The sequence below is a fragment of the Podarcis liolepis genome (assembly GCF_965112155.1).
Source record: "Podarcis liolepis genome assembly, chromosome: 4".
NCBI classification, from domain to species: Eukaryota; Metazoa; Chordata; class Lepidosauria; order Squamata; family Lacertidae; genus Podarcis; species Podarcis liolepis.
This window is the reverse complement of record NC_139558.1, coordinates 97,822,489-97,842,994: the sequence shown is the minus strand read 5'-3', so window position 1 is coordinate 97,842,994 and position 20,506 is coordinate 97,822,489. Positions and strand designations below refer to the sequence as shown.

General features: G+C 48.0%; 1 long non-coding RNA gene across 1 annotated transcript in view; it reads left to right on the top strand.

Moving 5' to 3' along the window:
• The first annotated feature begins 5,865 nt into the window (after window positions 1-5,865).
• Window positions 5,866-20,506, top strand: part of LOC310705488 — a 40,196-nt gene continuing 25,555 nt past the window's right edge. Inside the window, exon 1 of the long non-coding RNA XR_014525334.1 lies at window positions 5,866-6,230. This is a non-coding gene — a long non-coding RNA (uncharacterized lncRNA). The remainder of the gene's footprint in view (window positions 6,231-20,506) is intronic.

Here is a 20,506-nt window from a genome sequence, read left to right as displayed (position 1 = left end):
TTATGAGAAAATGGACTATTAATAGGTAAAAACCCAATGTTATAATATTTTAAGATTGAAGATTAGGATAAACAAAGAGGGGAGGGATTTGCTGAACTAACAAACTGAACTGGAATACAGAAAAGGGAGACGTGAGGAGGTCCGGGAAATAAGCAAATGAAAGATAAGTTATTGAAAGATTGAATTGTTTTTAACTATTTTTATTTTGTTTTTTTCTTTTTTATCTTTTTGTAATACTTTGAAAACTTTAATAAATATCTTAAAAAATAATAATAATAATCTGGCCCCTGCAGCAGTTTATTTCCTGGGGTAAAATCAACCCTAAGAAAAGGTCAACAACTTTGGTCAGCCCACACATGGCCCTTCACTTCATCAAATCTGGCCCTCTTTGAAAAAAGTTTGGACACCACTGCTGTAGAATATCGATCAGCCAAAGGCCTGGTTGAAGAGAAACGTTTTCACCTGGGGCCTAAAACTAGGAGCCGCAGGTGAGAGCTGAGTGCAGCGTGGAGACCAAAGGTGGAGAAAATACCCCAGAAGGAGCACAGTGTGTCTCCCACCAGAACTCCATTCCTGTGTTAGAATTCCTGCTCCCTGATTGTAGTCATGGGATTGTCTACAAAGTGGGAAGTGATGGAGACAGGATGCTTGTGTTACTGTGTTCCGTGAAGTGGGACTATTGTCCTTTGTCCTTTTTCTCTTTGCTGTCTGAAGACGGGAAGGGACCCCGGGGGTCATCTAGCCCAACCTCCTCAATGCAGGAATCTCGGCAAAAGCATCCAGGACAGATGGCCAATGAAGGAGAATCCACCAGCTTGGAAAATGAGACCATATGAAGATTTAAAGGATAAATTAACGGGGTGGCTTCAGTACCATCAAATTAATGCCCTCTGGAATGAACATAAAAAAGTAGGGATGAATGAAAAAAAATCTAAATACCAGGTAGAAATAATAGAAGGAAATACCAAACTTCTATCCAAAATGTATAATCAATAACTAGAGTGGGATACCAAGGACGAAGAGGTGAAAGAGGTTATGATTAAATGGGCCATAGATTTGGGATATAATTTGGATTACGATAGGTGGGAGAAACTTTGGAACAAAGATATGAAATTCACAGCTTGTGTTGGACTCCGAGAGAATATGGAAAAGATGATGTACCGTTGGTACATCACTCCAGTGAAACTGGAAAAGATGTATAGGACCGGGGACAAAACCTGCTGGAAATGTAAAAAAAAAGGAGGGTGATTTCCACCATATGTGGTGGACGTGTGAAGAAGTGAAAAGGTTCTGGGGCCTCATTTACGATGAACTAAAAAAGGTCTTGAAATATACTTTCCCTAAAAAACCCGAAGCCTTTCTTTTAGGAATGGTTGGAGATGAGATTAAGAAGGAAGATCAAACCTTGTTTCAATATGCAACGGTAGCAGCCAGGATATTGCTAGCGCAAAATTGGAAAACACCGAACATCCCAACTATCAGAGAATGGCAAATTAAGTTATTTGAGTATATAGAGTTAGCAAAAATGACACAGAAGATCAGGTATCAGAAAAATACAAAATTTATTAATGATTGGAACAAATTTATTTCATACATGGAAACAAATTTAGGAAATATCAAAATCACAGTAGGTGTAATATAAAACCTGCGATGAAGAGGTAAAGATGGTAAAAAGATACTGCAGAAGATAACATTGGGATATAACTCAAACCGTGGTGGAGGGAAGTCAGATTAACAATACAGTACGAATTAAGGTTTTTTTACGTGGTTTATTTGTGCTTATGTATTTTGCTTTTTTTTCCCTATCCTTTTTGGATTGTCTGTGGTTTTCTTTTTTTTTGGTGTACTTTATGCTGGAAATAAAATAAAAAGAATTTGAAGAGAATCCGCCAGCTCCCAAGGGAGACCGTTACACAGCTGAACAGCTCAGGAAAGAAATTCCTGATGTTGAGTCGGAATATCCTTTCTCGTAACTGGAAGCCACGAATTCGAGTCCTACCCTTCCACAGCAGGAGAAAACAAGCTTGCTCCTTTCCCATGCGACAGCCCTTGGGATATTTGTCGATTTCACAACAGGGCAATTGAGAAAGGAAGGAGGAAGGCAGGAAAAAGTGGCAAACTTGCATCCATCCCTTGTTGGCAGGGACACTGAGCCCCGATTCTTGCAGGATTTCCCCCTTTACTATCTGGATAGCCTCAGTCCTGAGTTCCTGACAAGCCGAGAAAGACAAGAGAGAGGGAGCCATGTTGCAGTGTTCCGTGTTTGTTTATATGTAAATAAAGTAGATTAGCCAAAATGCTGAGTTGCTGAGGTCTATCATGCAAGCTGCGAAGACTCTGCGGATCCCTAAGTGTGCTGATGTCTGTTGGCATCGGTCGCTGTGATGTTCGGGCTGAAGAAAGCTTTTGAAGCTCCCGAAAGAACGACCAGGAGGGAGAGAACATGCCAGTCGGGCATGTGTCTCTACTAGGCTCCTACTCGAGTGTAGGCTGAGCTCCTGACATCCTTCCTCTGACACCCCATACACCCTGTTACATTTGTGAGCGGGGCACACATGTTCTCCAATCCAGGAGGCAAAAGGAGGGTCGCAAGGATGGTTTAAGCCCCATCAGTTGCATCATCATCATCATCATCATTATTATTTATACCCCGCCCATTTGGCTCGGCCTCCCCAGCCCCTCTGGGCGGCTTTCAACAAAATATTAAAATACTGTAATACATCAAACATTAAAAGCTTCCCTAAACAGGGCTGCCTTCAGATGTCTTCTAAAAGTTTGGTAGTTGTTTATCTCTTTGACATCTGGTGGGAGGGCGTTCCACAGCGCGGGTGCCATCACCGAGAAGGCCCTCTGCCTGGTTCCCTGTAACCTCATTTCTTTCAGGGAGGGAACTGCCAGAAGGCCCTCGGAGCTGGACCTCAGTGTCCAGGCAGAACGATGGAGGTGGAGATGCTCCTTCAGATATACAGTGGTACCCCGCAAGACGAACGCCTCGCGAGACGAAAAACTCGCAAAACGAAAGGTTTTTTCGTTTTCGAGTTGCCTCGCAAGACGAATTTCCCTATGGGCTTGCTTCGCAAAACGAAGCTTGCCCCGGGGACAGCGGGTCTTCTCTTTTGAAGCAAGGGGCGGCGGGGAGATCGCTTCTCCCCACCGCCCCTTGCTTCAAAAGAGGTCCTGGACCTCTTTTGAAGCAAGCGGCTGCGGGGAGATCGCTTCTCTCTGCAGTCGCTTGCTTCAAAAGAGGTCCGGGGGCAGCGGGAAGCGCTTCCCGCTGCCCCCGGACCTCTTTTGAAGCAAGCGGCTGCGGGGAGATCGCTTCTCCCGGTGCTCCGAAGCGGGGTGGGGGGGTGGGAACACCTGCCCCAGCCGCCGGGCTTCGTAGCGCTGCTGCGAAGCCGGGCGGGGGGGGGGGGGCGGGAACACCTGCCCCAGCCGCCGGGCTTCGTAGCGCTGCTGCGAAGCGGGGTGGGGGGGCGGGAACACCTGCCCCAGCCGCCGGGCTTCGTAGCGCTGCTGCGAAGTCGGGCGGGGCGGGGGGGCGGGAACACCTGCCCCAGCCACCCCACTTCGGAACGCTGCTCCGAAGCGGGGTGGGGGGGGCGGGAACACCTGCCCCAGCCGCCGGGCTTCCTAGCGCTGCTCCGAAGCGGGGTGGGGGGGCGGGAACACCTGCCCCAGCCGCTGGGCTTCGTAGCGCTGCTGCGAAGCCGGGCAGGGGGGCGGGAACACCTGCCCCAGCCACCCCGCTTCGGAACGCTGCTCCGAAGCGGGGTGGGGGGGCGGGAACACCTGCCCCAGCCGCGGGCTTCCTAGCGCTGCTGCGAAGCCGGGCGGGGGGGGCGGGAACACCTTCTGAAGGCGGGCGGGGGGCGAAAGTCTTTGCTCCCCCCTGCCTGCCTGTCCCAGAGGGCTTTTGAAGGCGGGGGGGGGAGCAAAGACTTTTGCCCCCCACCCGCCTTCAGAAGAGGTCCAGGACCTCTTCTGAAGGCTGGCGGGGGGCAAAAGTCTTTGTCCCCCCTGCCTGCCTTCCCAGGGGCTTTTAAATCGCCCCGGACAGCGGAGAAGTCCTCCGCTGTCCCGGGGCGATTTTAAAATGCCGCCCGCCAGCATTTTAAGATCGCCCGGACAGCGGAGAAGTCCTCCGCTGTCCCAGGGTTTTTTAAAATGCTGGGGGTGGGAAGAAAAGCCCTTGCCCCCCCCCCCAGCCTTCAGAAGAGGTCCGGGGACAGACTGTCCCCGGACCTGGTCTGAAGGCGGTTTCCCTAGGAACGCATTAATTGATTTTCAATGCATTCCTATGGGAAACCGTGCATCGCAAGACAAAAAAAACTGCAAGATGAAGAGACTTGCGGAACGAATTAATTTCGTCTTGCGAGGCACCACTGTACTGAACCGAGGCCATTTAGCCTCTTAGCCAGTCTTATAAAATCCATTTGGGTGTGGGTGAGGGTGGAAATTTCCTTTAAAACTCCTCCCGTCTGGCTTAGGGTTTTTTTGGTTCCTCCATGCCAGCTCTCCCCAACCCGGTGCCCTCCAGATGTTTTGTACTCCAACTCTCACCAGCCCCTGCCAGCGCTGCCCTGATGGCAGTCTTTTAGCTCTACTGTTAGATACAGTGTGCATCTGAATTGCAGCTGCTAGCAATCGCAGATGGGTCGGCGGTCTGTTGCGTTCAAGCCTTGTTTATGGTTTTCCTATTGGGACATCTGACCCAGAGACAGCAGGATGCTGTGCTAAGATGGACCAGTGGCCTGATCCTGCCGGGCTTCTTTTGTGTCCTTAAGGAAGGCGCCAGATCAGCAAAGTTTGCTCTGCACCGTCAGGGAAACTACCAGAAAAATACAGATATAACAGGCTGGTTCTTGTTCTGCGCTCCCTCCAGCTTGTTTTTAAATTGATAATATTGTCAACAGGACCCCTGGCATGACAACGACATTGGAGTGCTTTGGCTCTCTGTCTCTGCCTGGGTCCGCCCCCCCTGCCTCAGTTGGGAATAAGATTTCCTTGAGGTGAGAAATTCAAGATGCTGTCAGGCTGGCCTGAACCTTTTTGCACCAGCTAATGGAGATTGAACTCCTCTTTTCCCACTTGACGAGACCCAGGCCATCGTGGAAATAAATGCTTAATATATATACCGTATTTTTCGCTCCATAAGACGCACCTGACAATAAGAGGCACCTAGTTTTTAGAGGAGGAAAACAAGGGAAAAAAATACATTCTGAATGAAACAGTGGATGTATGATTTTTGTGGTTCATGCTGTGGCCACAGACATGATATACCTGAAGGAGCGTCTCCACCTCCATCATTCTGCCCGGACACTGAGGCCAAGTGCCAAGGGCCTTCTGGCAGTTCCCTCGCTACGAGAAGCCAAGTTACAGGGAACCAGGCAGAGGGCTTTCTTGGTAGTGGCACCCACCCTGTGGAATGCCCTCCCACCAGGTGTCAAAGAGAAAAATAGCTACCAAACTTTTAGAAGACACCTGAAGGCAGCCCTGTTGAGGGAAGCTTTTAATGTTTAATAGGTTACTGTATTTTAGTGTTTTGTTGGAAGCCGCCCAGAGTGGCTGGGGAAACCCAGCCAGATGGGCGGGAAATAAATAGATAGATAGATAGATAGATAGATAGATAGATAGATAGATAGATAACAGGGTCATCTAGTCCAACCCCCTGCAATGCTGGAATCTCGGCGAAAGCATCCAGGACAGATGGCCAACGAAGGAGAATCCGCCAGCTCCCAAGCCGTTACACAGCTGAACAGCTCAGGAAAGTTCTTCCTGATGTTGAGTCGGAGTATCCTTTCTCGTAACTGGAAGCCACGGGTTCGAGTCCTACCCTTCCACAGCAGGAGAAAACAAGCTGGCTCCAAGTCCTTGGGATATTTGTCAATTTCACAACAGTACAATTGAGAAAGGGAGGAGAAAGGCAGGAAGAAGCGGCAAACTCGCATCCATCCCTTGTTGGCAGGGACACTGAGCCCTGATTGTTGCAGGATTCCCCCCTTTGCTATCTGGATAGCCTCAGTCCTGAGTTCCTGACAAGCCGCCCCAGGGTATATTAAGACACAAGCTTATTTTTATGCCATAATCCAAATTGACGGTCAGGGTTAGGCTGCGCAATAAATTTGTTACCACTAACCCCTCCATTGGGCGGCTGGATTTCCTGCTGGCGAGTCGAGGAGGAGGGGATTAGCCCTCGAAGCAAAGGCTTCGGAAAAATGCGTCTGCAGGTAAGAGCTTAATTTTAATAAGTAGTGTCAGTGTTTATTCCCAGGAAACAGCTGGAATTTCAGGGTTTACCAGCGGGCTGAAAATGGTGTTTATGGACGCGGTTCCATCTCCAAATCCTTAGGGCAGCCTTCGGTTTGCTGAGAGGCCCCAACCCGAGCCTGTTTACTCAAAGGAAATCCCAGTTTGTTCCTGCGCTGCGCCGAGAAATATCGAGGCCGTTTTGGGGTCCTCTCCATCTTTCCAAACATCGTGTCAAATGAGCATTTCCCCCAAAGTATAATTTATCATTTTTATATACACTATTAAAGCTGAGCCAAAAATGCTTAGAAGGCTGGGTCGTGGGGGATGTGAAACTGGCCTCTCTTTTGCATTATGGGATGTTTTTTGGGGGGGGGGGCGGCAAGGTAGATTTCCACAATACTTAACCCCCGGCCAGCTTGTCTCAGAAACTGGACAACAGTTAAATTTCCCTGAAATGCTGCTTAGCATCACAATTTCAAGTCAGGGTATTCTAGGAGAATATGACAACCGTTAATCGAAAATTCATTTTAGAGCAGATTTGGGTGGTAAATGTGTTTATTGGCTCCCCCATTCAAAGAGTCCTGTATGGGGCTCTGATTTACTATTTTAGAAAAGGTTTTTCTCCCCCTTGGTTTTTGTGTTCGGTGTTGCTTTGGAGAGCAGAACATAAGCTCCGAAGAAACTGGATGTTATGAATCTGTGTGGTTTCGATCCTCGTGTTTTTACTCTCAAGGTATACGGCCAACACAGCTTTTTATGTGGGGATAGCCAGTGCTTTTGAATTCTGGTGCTGAAGGAGACTCTTGAGAGTCCCATGGACTGCAAGAAGATCAAACCTCTCCATTCTGAAGGAAATCAGCCCTGAGTGCTCACTGGAAGGACAGATCCTGAAGCTGAGGCTCCAAGACTTTGGCCACCTCATGAGAAGAGAAGACTCCCTGGAAAAGACCCTGATGTTTTGAAAGATGGAGGGCACAATGAGAAGGGGACGACAGAGGACGAGATGGTTGGATAGTGTTCTTGAAGCTACCAGCATGAGTTTGACTAAACTGTGGGAGGCAGTGGAAGACAGGAGTGCCTGGCGTGCTCTTGTCCATGGGGTCACGAAGAGTTGGACACGACTAAATGAGTAAACAACAACAGCCAATGTGATGGCCTTCCAGATGGTTTTTGTTGGACTACAATTCCCATCACCCCTCACCACGCTGGCTGAGGCTGATGGGAGTTGGAGTCCCAAAAACACCTAGAGGACACCATATTGGCCAGCTTTGATTTCTGCGGATGTGTGAATCCTACATATTTAATAGCTGATGCCCTGTTTTCTCCTCCTATCCTGTGGAAGTGAGCCATGGCTATCATCAAAATAATTAATGGTGATCAGAAATGCAGAGTCAGGGACTTAAGCTAATAGCCGCAACATGTTACTGTAAGGTGCAATTTAACATATGGAATCGATCATCGTTGCCTAAAAGCACCCTGAAGCAGCCAGTTTAAATGCATCGATGAGCCTCCTATACGTTTACATTAGATGAAGGAGAAGGGATTAAGGAACATGGAAAGAGAACAGGAATATTTTTTATTTTTTTTAACATGAATGGCCCCTGAAATTGAAGGCCTTTTTGTTCCAGACGTTGACGTCTTTCGAGTGAGTTGAAGTGTCTGTGTTCAAATCGGTGTACGAGACTCTCCTTGGGTGGATCTACACACAGGAAAAAGATGCTATAACTAAGTCGTAAATTAAGTCATTATAAGAAAAGAAACGCTATGTAAAATTGCATAGAAGAGTTTTGTGCTCTACAGCGCCATCTGGTGTTGCATATTGACAACGCATTCAAAACGCTGTGGTTATTATTATTTTTTACTAATGTAGCTGAGAGACCATATAACACCAGTCCTGAAAGACCTACATTGGCTCCCAGTACGTTTCCAAGCACAATTCAAAGTATTGGTGCTGACCTTGAAAGCCCTAAATGGCCTCGGCCCAGTAGACCTGAAGGAGTTTCTCCACCCCCATCGTTCTGCCCAGACACTGAGGTCCTGCTCCAAGGGCTTTCTGGCAGTTCCCTCCCTGCGAGAAGTGAAGCTACAGGGAACCAGGCAGAGGGCCTTCTTGGTGGTGGCACCCGCCCTGTGAAACGCTCTCCCATCAGATGTCAAGGAAATAAACAACTAGCTGACTTTTAGAAGAAATCTAAAGGCAGCCCTGTTTAGGGAAGTTTTAAACGTTTGATGTATTATCGTGTTTTTAATATTCTGTTGGGAGCTGGCCAGAGTGGCTGGGGATACCCAGCCAGATGGGCGGGGTAATAATAATAATAATTTAAAACAAAAGACCCTCAAAGGAGCTGAATTCACGTTAGCAGAAGGAATGCTTCCATGAGCCATACTTGGGACCCAGCTCCATCCAGCACGTCCCTGAACTGTATCCTGGCAACAGCTATTACATCAGTCTCTAGCAAAGAAAGGGACTCTATTGGCTCAAACGGAAGACCACCAACTTGCACCCTTCTCTCCTTGAACCAATTCAATTCCTGCTGTCCATTTATACTAATTTTGTGACTTAAGTTTGCTTTCCCCCCTCCTCCCTCCCAGCCGCTTTTCCTTTTGTGCCATGACTTTCCGGCTGTAAGTCTGAGGGCAGAGACTTCCTTCTTCCTTCCCTCTGTGAACTGCCCGGGGAGCCTTCTTGCAGCTGAAGTGTGGGCCAGAAAATACGTCAAATAAATACATCTTAAAATGAGTATTTGCAGTCCAGGGGTAATCAGAACCAGGAGGTTTAACTGCCAAAACCCTCAAACTAATGCACAATCCGATTTTTCTGGATGCGCCGGCTTGTATCTCTTCCAGTTCTACAAATGGCCCTGCCGCGACTCGGCCTGCCTTAGCGCTTAGACTTGGCAGCCGTTTGTATACCTGTCCCTTCTTCCTCCTGGTCGAGACTGCAAGAAACGGTTGTGACGGGCTGGAGATGACCTGATTGCTGAAATATCCATCCCTGGTATTAATCAGCCTGGCAGGGAAGGTGGGCGGGAATTGCCTAATGGGAAAAGCAATCATCTCCTGAATTTGCTGGTGCAATGGAAAGAGAAGGGTGGGAGGGTGAATCTCATGCGAAAGTGTCATCCATGGCTTCTCTTCTTAACATGGAAATATGCTGTGCCTCACATGATGAGACACAGGAACATAAGACGAACCTTCTGGATCAGGCAAATGTTGAGGATTCCAACTCCCAGTGGCCCCAGTTGTTTGTTTTCAGATGTTTATTGAATTTTACATTTAACCACTGGACCATAAAGAAGGCTGATCACTGAAGAACTGATGCTTTTGAATTATGGTGCTGGAGGAGACTCTGGAGAGTCCCATGGACTGCAAGAAGATCAAACCTCTCAATTCTGAAGGAAATCAGCCCTGAGTGCTCACTGGAAGGACAGATCGTGAAGCTGAGGCTCCAATACTTTGGCCACCTCATGAGAAGAGAAGACTCCCTGGAAAAGACCCTGATGTTGGGAAAGATGGAGGGCACAAGGAGAAGGGGACAACGGAGGACGAGATGGTTGGATAGTGTTTTCGAAGCAACTAAAATGAGTTTGACCAAACTGCGGGAGGCAGTGGAAGACAGGATGGCCTGGCATGCTCTGGTCCATGGGGTCACGAAGAGTCGGACACAACTAAACAACAACAACAATATCCACAGTTATACATAAACAACAACAACAAGCCAAGAGATCAATGTAATGTCTGAAGGCTATGAAACAGTGACTGGATCCCTGCTGAGGAAGGAGATCTGTGCAAACTGGCAAATAAAACTCTTATTGTAGGTCTGGTAAAGGTAAAGGGACTCCTGACCGTTAGGTCCAGTTGCGGACAACTTTGGGGTTGCGGCGCTCATCTTGCTTTATTGGCTGAGGGAGCCGGCGTACAGCTTCCGGGTCATGTGGCCAGCATGACTAAGCCGCTTCTGGCAAACCAGAGCAGTGCACGGAAATGCTGTTTACCTTTCCGCCAGAGTGGGACCTATTTATCTACTTGCACTTTGGCATGCTTTTGAACTGCTAGGCTGGTAGGAGCAGGGACCAAGAAACGGGAGCTCACCCCGTCGCTGGGATTCGAACCGCCAACCTTCCGATCAGCAAGCCCAAGAGGCTCAGTTATTTAGACCACAGTGCCACCCATGTCCCTTAGCTTGGTACAGTGGTACCTCGGGTTAGGAACTTAATTCGTTCTGGAGGTCCGTTCTTAACCTGAAACTGTTCTTAACTTGAGGTAGCACTTTAGCTAATGGGGCCTCCCGCTGCAGCACAATTTCTGTTCTCATCCTGAAGCAAAGTTCTTAACCCGAGGTACTATTTCTGGGTTAGCGGAGTCTGTAACCTGAAGCGTCTGTAACCTGAAGCATCTGTAACCCGAGGTACCACTGTATCTAAATAAGTGTGCAAGGATACGAAAGCTTATACCAAGAACAAACTTAGTTGGTCTCTAAGGTGCTACGGGACAATTTTTTTTATTTTTATATATATTTAGACTGTGTCTGAACAGCACGGCTATCTAGTTGCAGAATCACAAGCAGCAAGAGTGCTGCTGCTTTCAGTTCCTGCTTGGGCCTTTCCTAGAGGTACTAATAATATTAATGATAATAAAAAAATATTTGTATCCCGTCTTCCTCGGCCGAGGCCGGGCTCAGAGCAGCTACCTGGTTATGCACAGTGAGAATGGAATGCAGGACGAGGGTTTTCTTACGTTCTTAACAGGTTTGGGGAACGTGCAGCCTTCTGGACATTGTTGTACTGCAACTCCCAGCACCCACAACAGTTAGCTACACTGGCTGAGAGCTCAAGTCCAAAAAAATCTGGAGAGGGGCACATCCCACACCCAAACGTTGCAACAATAAGGTCTAGAAACATGCTTTTTTAAAAAGAAGAGTCAGTTAGTTCTCAAGAAGACAAAAGTCTTTCACCACCACACACTGCAGTTTTTCAGTGTGTTTCTAGGCCTTGCAGTCTTTGCTTGAACCCATATCTTTCTGGCCGAGCTCCTAAGCTGCTACTCTCTACAGCAGTGTTTTTCCAAACTTGGGTCTCCAGCTGTTTTTGGACTACAATTCCCATCATCTGACCACCGGGTGATGGGAGTTGTAGTCGAAAAAAGCAGCTGAAGATCCAAGTTTGGGAAACAGCCAGCTCAGCCAAAACTCGGGGTGCGATTTGGCAGCCTCTGTTTCTGGTGGTGCAAAGAAAGCAGAGGAAAAAAATGCTCTATCAAGGCAAGTCTCTGTTACCAAATTTGCTATGGATTGAGAGATCTCTAGCCGGGATTTCACTCCTGGCTACGGAGACTCTGCAACTCTTTCACCAAGTTGGTGCCGGTGAAATTCTGGAGCTGCCTGTCGGATGCCAGCCGAAATACCCCTTGGTTGCTGTGCTGTGGCCAACAGCAGACATGCCGTGGTGCCACGCTGGTGGGGAGTGAAAATGACAGCAATTTCCTGAACATGGGCAGAGAAGCAGGCTCCTCTCCAGAGGTTTCCCAAGGTCACAGACCCTGGAAATTTATTAAAGGCAAAAAACAGCTAATGGGCGCGTTGGGAGATGGGGAGTCAACTTGAAAGGGAACAAGCATCTTCCTGAAATCCTTTATATGCCCGGGGCTGGTTTTGACCTCCGGTGACAGCGGGTTCCTGCCCTGCGTGATCTCTGGAGCAGGATTGGAGCGGGAAGTGGAAGACATGCTGAGAGGCAGATGGCGGAGTGAAGAGTGCTTGTGTCTACACAACAGGGAGGAGTTAGGCAGGGGCTGCTGGAAATTGAAATTTTTACTGCACTGAGAGAGCGGCTGGAGCTTAGGACTTCTAACAGTTGGGCCTGCTGTGCTGCACGTTGAAGGATATGAAAATGATGTATCGTTCGACCACGCTGCAGGTCCGTGGCTTTTGCAACAATGCCACAGTGGAGGCCGCCATCTGTGGCAGAGTTTTCCTGGGCCAGCTAGTAGTGGATAATAATAATAATTTAAAAAATTATTTATACCCCGCCATCCTCAGCCAAGACCGGGCTCAGGGCGGCTAACACCAGATATAAAACAATTGATTGAAATACAACTTAAAAAACAAGATAAATACAACATTAAAATGCAGCCTCATTTCTGCAGAAACTCAAAAACTTTTTTGCGGATGAAAACGTCAAGTCTTCACCAAGGCCAACTATCCAGACTGGTCCTAGGTGGGCTAGAAAAAAGCCAGGGAAGTCCCCAAGTAGAAGTTCCATCACAGAAGGAAAAAAGAAAGAGGGGAAGGGGATCAAGTTGATTTAAAGCCAAAGGCCAGGCGGAACAACTCTGTCTTACAGGCCCTGCGGAAAGAAATCAGATCCCGCAGGGCCCTGGTCTCATGAGACAGAGCATTCCACCAGGCCGGAGCCAGTGTTGAAAAGGCCCTGTCTCTGGTTGAGGCTAATCTGACTTCCTTAGGGACCTCTAGGGTGTTGCTATTTATGCACCTTAAGGTCCTCTGCGAGGCATACCGGGATAGGCGGTCCTGTAGGTCCTAGGCCATGAAGGGCTTTAAAGGGATGATGGGATTTGTAGTCCACAAACAGCTGGAGACCCAAGTTTGGGAAAACCCCATCTATGGGAAAACATGGCTTTCTTGTAATGAATCGTTGTCTTCCTGCGCTCCCCTCTCCTCCCCCGCCCTTGAAAAAAAGTCAGCAGGACAATGTTCCATTATCATAAGATATATGGGGACCCCGGGAGGGACCTGTAATAATTGCTACCATTTGAGCTGAGAGGTTCTCCGTCGCTATCAGCATTCCAAAGAGAGGCAAAAGTGCTTTTCCGCCAGGGCTGGTAATGCCACGCGGCTTAATTGCCCCTGACATTTTTCTTGGCCTCGTCAAGGACTTCCTCGCTATATCAAAAGCCCAATGGAAATTTATTGTACGTTGTCAAGAGACCGGGGGGTGCGGGGGGGGGGGAATTAAGACCTGTGGCATCTCCAAAGAAGCTTCGATGACCGAGTTGCGTTTAAAATAAATCAGCAAACAGAGGTCCTCTCCTGGGAGCAATAGCCTGCAAAATATTTCATCAGGAGGCCCAGACGCCGTTGCGATGGTAATTAATCTTCCTGGTAATAACGCTGATGATGTTTTCCTGTGACCCAAAAAATCGGACAGTTCCTAAAGGGGCCACAAGGTGGCATTGGGGTACCCTGCTCTGCGGAAGGAATGGTGTGTTTAGAAAAGAAATTTTTAGAGGGCTCTGGTACCTTTCATGGGCTGGGCTCTTAAATTTAGATCGAAAACCCTTTAGATGAAGCTCAGAACATCTCAGAATGAAGGTGTGGTCTGGGAAAGACCAGCCGCATCCGTCGAGGGAGAAGACTTGGCCAGAGACCAAAGGTAAGTACAGTGGTACCTTGGTTCTCAAACGTAATCCCTTCTGGAAGTCCGTTCCAAAACCAAAGCGTTCCAAAACCAAGGCACGCTTTCCCATAGAAAGTAATGCAAAACAGATTAATGTGTTCCAGACTTTTAAAAGTAGCAATTTAACATGAATTTTACTATCTAACGAGACCATTGTTCCATAAAATGAAAGCAATAATAATACAGTACAATAATCATTGTACTGCACTATATTATAAATAAGACAGTATTGTAGATGATCAAGATAAAAATTGTTTTTTTCCCTTACCTGCACTGATGATAGGTCGTTGTTTGGATGGGGGGCTTTTATCCATTTCCACAGTCACACAATCAATCAGTAGCTGAACTGGGTTCCATGCGGTCGCAAAAACAAATTATCCAAAAATCCTGAAAAACAAAAATGGAAAATAAATAGCAAACACAAAAGCGCCAAACTTAATCCATTCCAGAAGTCCGTTAGACTTCCGAAATGTTCGAAAACCAAGGTGCAGCTTCTGATTGGTGCAAGCGCCCTGGAAATAATAGCCGACAGCCATATCAGACGTTCGTCTTCCGAAACACGTTCAAAAACCAGAACACTTCTGCCACAGAGCTCTGCTCCTTCTTTAAATATCTGGAAGCCAAGGGAGGGCCAAAGTTAACATCTCAAGTCCAGATCCTGAAACAGGCTGGGTACACCATTAATTTGCTGTATCGCTTCACCGCCAATGATCAAACCAAGCTGCAGTGATATATAAAATTACAAGCCAGCAAGGGAAACAGATTGCTGAAACAAGACTGATCGGATAACTCTGCTAAATGAAATGAAAATGGGCTGAGTATCGACGGCAGCAGCCTTGAAATCTGAGATCCGTCTTGGACACACGCAGAGACGGGTTTGTTTTAATTAACCGTCTACAGGTGAGCCGTGAAGACAGTTGGCAAAAGTCCATAGGAGGGCATTCCATAGCACCACTGCAGAAAAGACTCTGCTTTCACTGTGCTTTCACTATACAAAAGGTAAAAAGGGCAAGGACCCCTGGACGGTTAAGCCCAGTCAAAGGCAACTATGGGGTTGCGGTGCTCAACTCGCTTTCAGGCTGAGGGAGCCGGCGTTTGTCGACAGACAGCTTTCTGGGTCGTGTGGCCAGTGTGATTAAACTGCTTCTGCTGAAATGATAATAATAATGATAATAATAACAATAATAATTTATTATTTATACTCCGCCCATCTGGCTGGGTTTCCCCAGCCACTCTGGGCAGCTTCCAACATAACACTAAAACACAATAACCTATTAAACATTAAAAGCTTCTCTAAACAGGGCTGCCTTCAGATGTATTCTAAAAGTTTGGTAGTTATTTTTCTCTTTGACATCCGGTGGGAGGGCGTTCCACAGGGCAGGTGCCACTACTGAGAAGGCCCTCTGCCTGGTTCCCTGTAACTTGGCTTCTTGTAGCAAGGGAACCGCCAGAAGGCCCTCAGAGCTGGACCTCAGTGTCCAGGCAGAATGATGGGGGTGGAGACGCTCATTCAGGTATACTGGGCCGAGGCTGTTTAGGGCTTTAAAGGCCAACACCAACACTTTGAATTGTGCTCGGAAACATACTTTCAAAACCGGTGTTATGTGGTCTCGGCGGCTGCTCCCAGTCACCAGTCTAGCTGCCGCATTCTGGATTAGTTGTAGTTTCCGGGTCACCTTCAAAGGTAGCCCCACATAGAGCGCATTGCAGTAGTCCAAGCGAGACACTGTGATGGAAGCCAGAGCATACAGAAAAGCCGTTTTAACTTTCCACAGTGGTACCTATTTATCTACTTGCACTGGCGTGCTTTCAAACTGCTAGGTTGGCAGGAGCCGGGACAGAGCAATGGGAGCTCACTCCGTCATGTGGATTTGAACCGCTGACCTTCCAATCAGCAAGCCCAAGAGGCTCAGTGATTTAGAGCTCACCCCGTCGTGGGGATTCGAACCACCAACCTTCTGATCGGCAAGCCCTAGGCTCTGTGGTTTAACCCACAGCGCCACCCGTAGGGCTTAAAGACAGCATCCCTCGGAGCCTGCTGGACTCGGCCAGTCCATGCGCTCTGTGAAAAAGCACTTAGTTCTTTCTTCCCTAAACCATCCAACAGTCAACTTCCTAGGATCTCCCCAGGTTTCAGGATTAGGAGAGAAAATGTCTCCCAGCTCACATTCTCAGGCACCTTGCCCCACCCAGAATATAAAAGATATAACATTTAAAAAATGGAAGCAGGAATGTCACGCTGACCTTTTTCTCTAGGCCTTTGGAAGGGAGCCAGCGAAATGTCACGGAGACCTCTGCAAACGGGCCGAGGCTGAGAGATCTGCCTCCTTTCGGTACCTTCCAGCGCCCACTTGTCAGAGGTATGTCCAACTCCTATCACAAGCCGCTAATAAACTTATTTTTCTCCCCTCTCTCCCTCCCCACTTTTGAAACTTTCCCACTGGCTTAATCTCTATTAGACTGGGGAGGTAGGCAGAAAAATGGCTTGCCCTCGCATCGGAGAGGTTAGAGCCGCCCCGCCCAGCCGGGCTGATTTAATAGCAATCAATTAATAAAGCAATCTGCCCGTGTTATTCTTCAGCCGGCCCCGTTCTCAGGGCCGTGATTCAGTGCTGCTCGGCGCAGGAGCCATTCCTGCACATTGTCTGAAGCACCCGCCGCGCTAAGTGCCCAATTAATCAGCAGACAGAATGGCCCGGGGCCATTGTCACAGCCAATTCTTATGAGCCCAGCTGTGGAAGGATACTTTTAAGGAGGAGCTGATGGATATATCATAGGAAAGTGCTTCGTTCTGAGTCAAGGCTATCGCCCGATCTGGCTCAAAATGGTTCTGCACTGCTTGGCAATGGATTTCCAGCAGGGATCATGAACAGCCCTGTCAGGAGATGCCTTCTGCAGGTCTTCTTCTTCTTTGGCTGTTATGTACTGAGTTGAATAGGATTCAGAATGCTGCAGTCTGATTGGTCCTAGAACAATAGGATCCAGAATGCAGCAGTTGGATTGGTCCTAGAACAATAGGATCCAGAATGCAGCAGTCGGATTGGTCCGCAGGAGCCACCCAATCCAGCTCCAGGTGGAAGTGAATCCGCAACCTGATTGGCCTACAGGAGAATCCCAGAATTAGCCAATCACGTGGGGCCCATTGTGTAAATAATGTATATAAAGCAAGGGGGGGGGACTTCCATTCCTCCTCACTACTATGAGTCAAATAAAGAGCATGAAATCCACAATCGACTCCGAGTATATTTTGCTGGCCATCACTCGTAGCTGAGTAAGATTGTCTTCCATAAACACGGTCTTAACAGTGAGTCCGTTGGTGGCTGTGGAGGCCAATTCTGAATACACACATCCTTCCACAGTAGGGACACAGGTTTCCTGCGGGAGTTGATCATGGTGAGGGTTTGCCAAGTGAGTTCCTCTTAGTGCGTTTCTCCCTTTTGTCCTGAGTTCGAGTGTCTTCAAAGCCCATGACACCTTTGGTAAAGGCTGTTCTCCATCTGCAGTGCTCACGGGCCAGTGCTTCCTAGTTGGTGTTTATACTACATTTTTTAAGATTTGCCTTGAGACCTTGTCTTTAAACCTCTTTTGTTGACCACCAGCATTACGCTTTTTAAAGTTGGGAATAGAGTAGTCGCTTTGGAAGATGATACCTTCTGCAGGTATCTCCCATACCTTCTGCAGGTATCTTCTGCAGATAACGAGCAAGCATGTAGCTCATGCAACATCAATTTTCATTTTTTTAAAAGGAATTCAGGGGAGATCCTGTAAATTATAAGCCAGTTAGCTTAATGTCTGTCCTGGGGAAACTGGTGGACCTCTGGAGAGTAGGACTCGAACCAATGGCATCAAGTTACAAGAAATGAGAGTCCGACTCAACACACGGAAGAACTTTCTGACAGTAAGAGCTGTTTGACAGGGAACGTTCTCCCTCAGGAGGTTGTGGACTCTCCTTCCTTGAAGGTTGTTAAGCAGAGGTTGGGTGGCCATCTGTCATTAGCTGAGATTCCTGCCTTTCAGGGGGTTGCACTAGATCAGTGTTTCTCAACCTGTAGGCCCCCAGATGTTGTTGGACTACAACTCCCATCATTCCTAGCCAGCATGATCAGTGGTCAGGGATGATGGGAGTTGTAGTCCAACAACATCTGGGGACCCACAGGTTGAGAACCGCTCCACTAGATGATCCCTGGGTCCATTCCAACTCTACTATTCTATTATTCTATGAAGAGAAAATAACCGACCACAGAGAAGAACAAGCCTGGCTGAAGCCAAGTGTGGCTTCTGCAAGGACAAGTGCTATCTCATGAAGCTATAGGTGTGCTGGACCCGAGGGGGTGGGGTTACCGAGAGGCGTGGTCAGAGTCCGGTCCTGGGTCGAGGGTCTGGAGACTGTCCACCAAGGGGGAAGCGGGGTCCAAAGCAGGAAGCCGGGCGTGGTCAGGAACTCCAGAAGAACAGGTCTGGGTGCTGGCAGAAACAGGTTTCCAACGGCGTTGCTCCCGCAACCTGGGACCGGGCTGACTGGCCTTTATCTTCTATGAGGCCGGGGCTGTCCCGTCCCACAGGTGACCCGCCTCTCCTGGCCTTAAGGCGAGCACTCCTCCTGGGAGAGACCAGTTTCCTCCGCCTCTCTGCCCTGAGCCTCTGCAGCTCAGGAGAGGCTGGAGGGTTACTGGACCCAGGGGGAGACTCACCTTCCCCTGACAGGGCTGGGAGAGGCGCACCTGTAGGCAATGGGTCCTCAATCATCTCCAGAGCCAGAGTGGATTCAGCTGGTGTCTGCTCCTGAGGATCCGGCACAGGTGCAGGCGCTTCAGATTCAAGGCCCTGCCCTGGCTCAGCCGGCCCTAGAGGCGGGGACTCCTGTGCAGGCTGGGATTCCTCCGGTTCAGCCTCTGAATCAGACTCCCAGGCCATCACACCAGGAGTTCTTTGGTAGTGTCAGCGAGCATACAGAGGTGATCTGACTGACAACAGGTACTTGCGCTTGTTGGTTTCTGTTTCGCTTTCAAAAAGCTTTTGACGAGGACTCCAGAGTATGCTTAGCAGTCATGGAATGAGAAGAGAGACCCTCTTGTGGATCAGGAATTGGCTAAGTGACAGGAAGCAGAAAATTGGAATAGATGAGCAGTTCTCTGATTTGAATGGAGAGAACTCCAATATCCATTAAAAAATGGAAATAATAATAATAATAATAATAATAATAATAATAATAATAATAATAATAATTTATTTATACCCCACCCATCTGGCTGGGTTTTCCCAGCCACTCTGGGCAGCTTCCAACAGAACACCAAAATACAATAACCTATTAAAAATTAAAAGCTTCCATAAACAGGGCTGCCTTCATATGTCTTCTAAAAGTTTGGTAGTTATTTTTCTCTTTGACATCTGGTGGGAGGGTGTTCAACAGGGCGGGTGCCACTACCGAGAAGGCCCTCTGCCCGGTGATGTTATGTGAAATATTATGTGTATTAATGAATTATATTCCCCTCCCCCACTTTTCCTCTGTAAGGTATTATGTACTGTACATCTTTTTTGGCTGAAAGTCGCTTGGAGGCCCTCAAGTGACAAGCGACAAATAAATCTAATACAGTGGTACCTCGGGTTACATACGCTTCAGGTTACATACGCTTCAGGTTACAGACTCTGCTAACACAGAAATAGTACCTCGGGTTAAGAACTTTGCTTCAGGATGAGAACAGAAATCGTGCCTCCAGAACGAATTAAGTACTGAGGTACCACTGTATTCTGGGTGTGGTCTGACCAAGGCAGAATAGTGTGATACTAATACAGTGGATCTATGGAAGTAGTGCTTCAGGTTAAGAACTTTGCTTCAGGATGAGAACAGAAATCATGCTCTGGCGGCACGGCAGCAGTGGGAGGCCCCATTAGCTAAAGTGGTGCTTCAGGTTAAGAACAGTTTCAGGTTAAGAACGGACCTCCAGAATGAATTAAGTACTTAACCCAAGGTACCACTGTAAATGAAATGAAATTCATTGCCCAGCCCATGTTTGCTTCTGGCCCTTTCCCACCTCTGGCCATAGCCGTCAATGTTTCCCTTTTTTAAAAGGGAAATTCCCTTATTCCGAATAGGACTCCTCACAAGAAAAGGGAAACGTTGACAGCTATGCCTCTGGCATCTGACCCTCAAATGGTGGCCCAAAAGGGAATATGGACCTTAAAATGTTTCCCTGTCCCTGGTTCTGTGCTCATATAAATATACAGCTGAGAAAGCATTTGGTTCAGCGATAGGTTAGAAAGATTTCGAGATGGCGGCCATCTTGGTTCCCTTCGGCCTGCATCTCCCAGGGGTTTGCTTGGGCTCTTCTTGAAGTCTTCCCCATTCTCAACCGAGCTGCGCCTTTTGACTTGTAAAAATAAAAGTCAGAGAGAAGGAGAGGGTCTTAAACTCCAGAGGAAATCTCTTCCTCCAACTGCACACCACCACAGACCAAATGCGCAAAAATGGTGTGTGTGTGTGTGTGGAGAATCACTTTTCAAGATGCCCATGTCTCCTGATGGAGGAGAGCTCCCTTTGCCTCACCAGAGAGTTCAAAGTGTCTCTGCTGGATGTTGGCTTCTCCGCAGGATTTCTCCGCCCAGATAAATCTCTCGGTGCCGGTTAACCTCCTTCCTCACTCCTGGCGTGTGAAACTCACCCGCCTGCGAGAGATCAGAGATGGCCTGGAGTTCACGTTAAGGAACAGATGTCACAGTTCTAAGCGCTGAGGTGTCGGGGAGCATGGCGGTCAAGACATTGAATTAATTAACTAGATCCCTGCAGGCAAAGCCAAAGGACTTGGCCACTTAGAACAAGCCCAAGTGTGAAATTCAGCCCA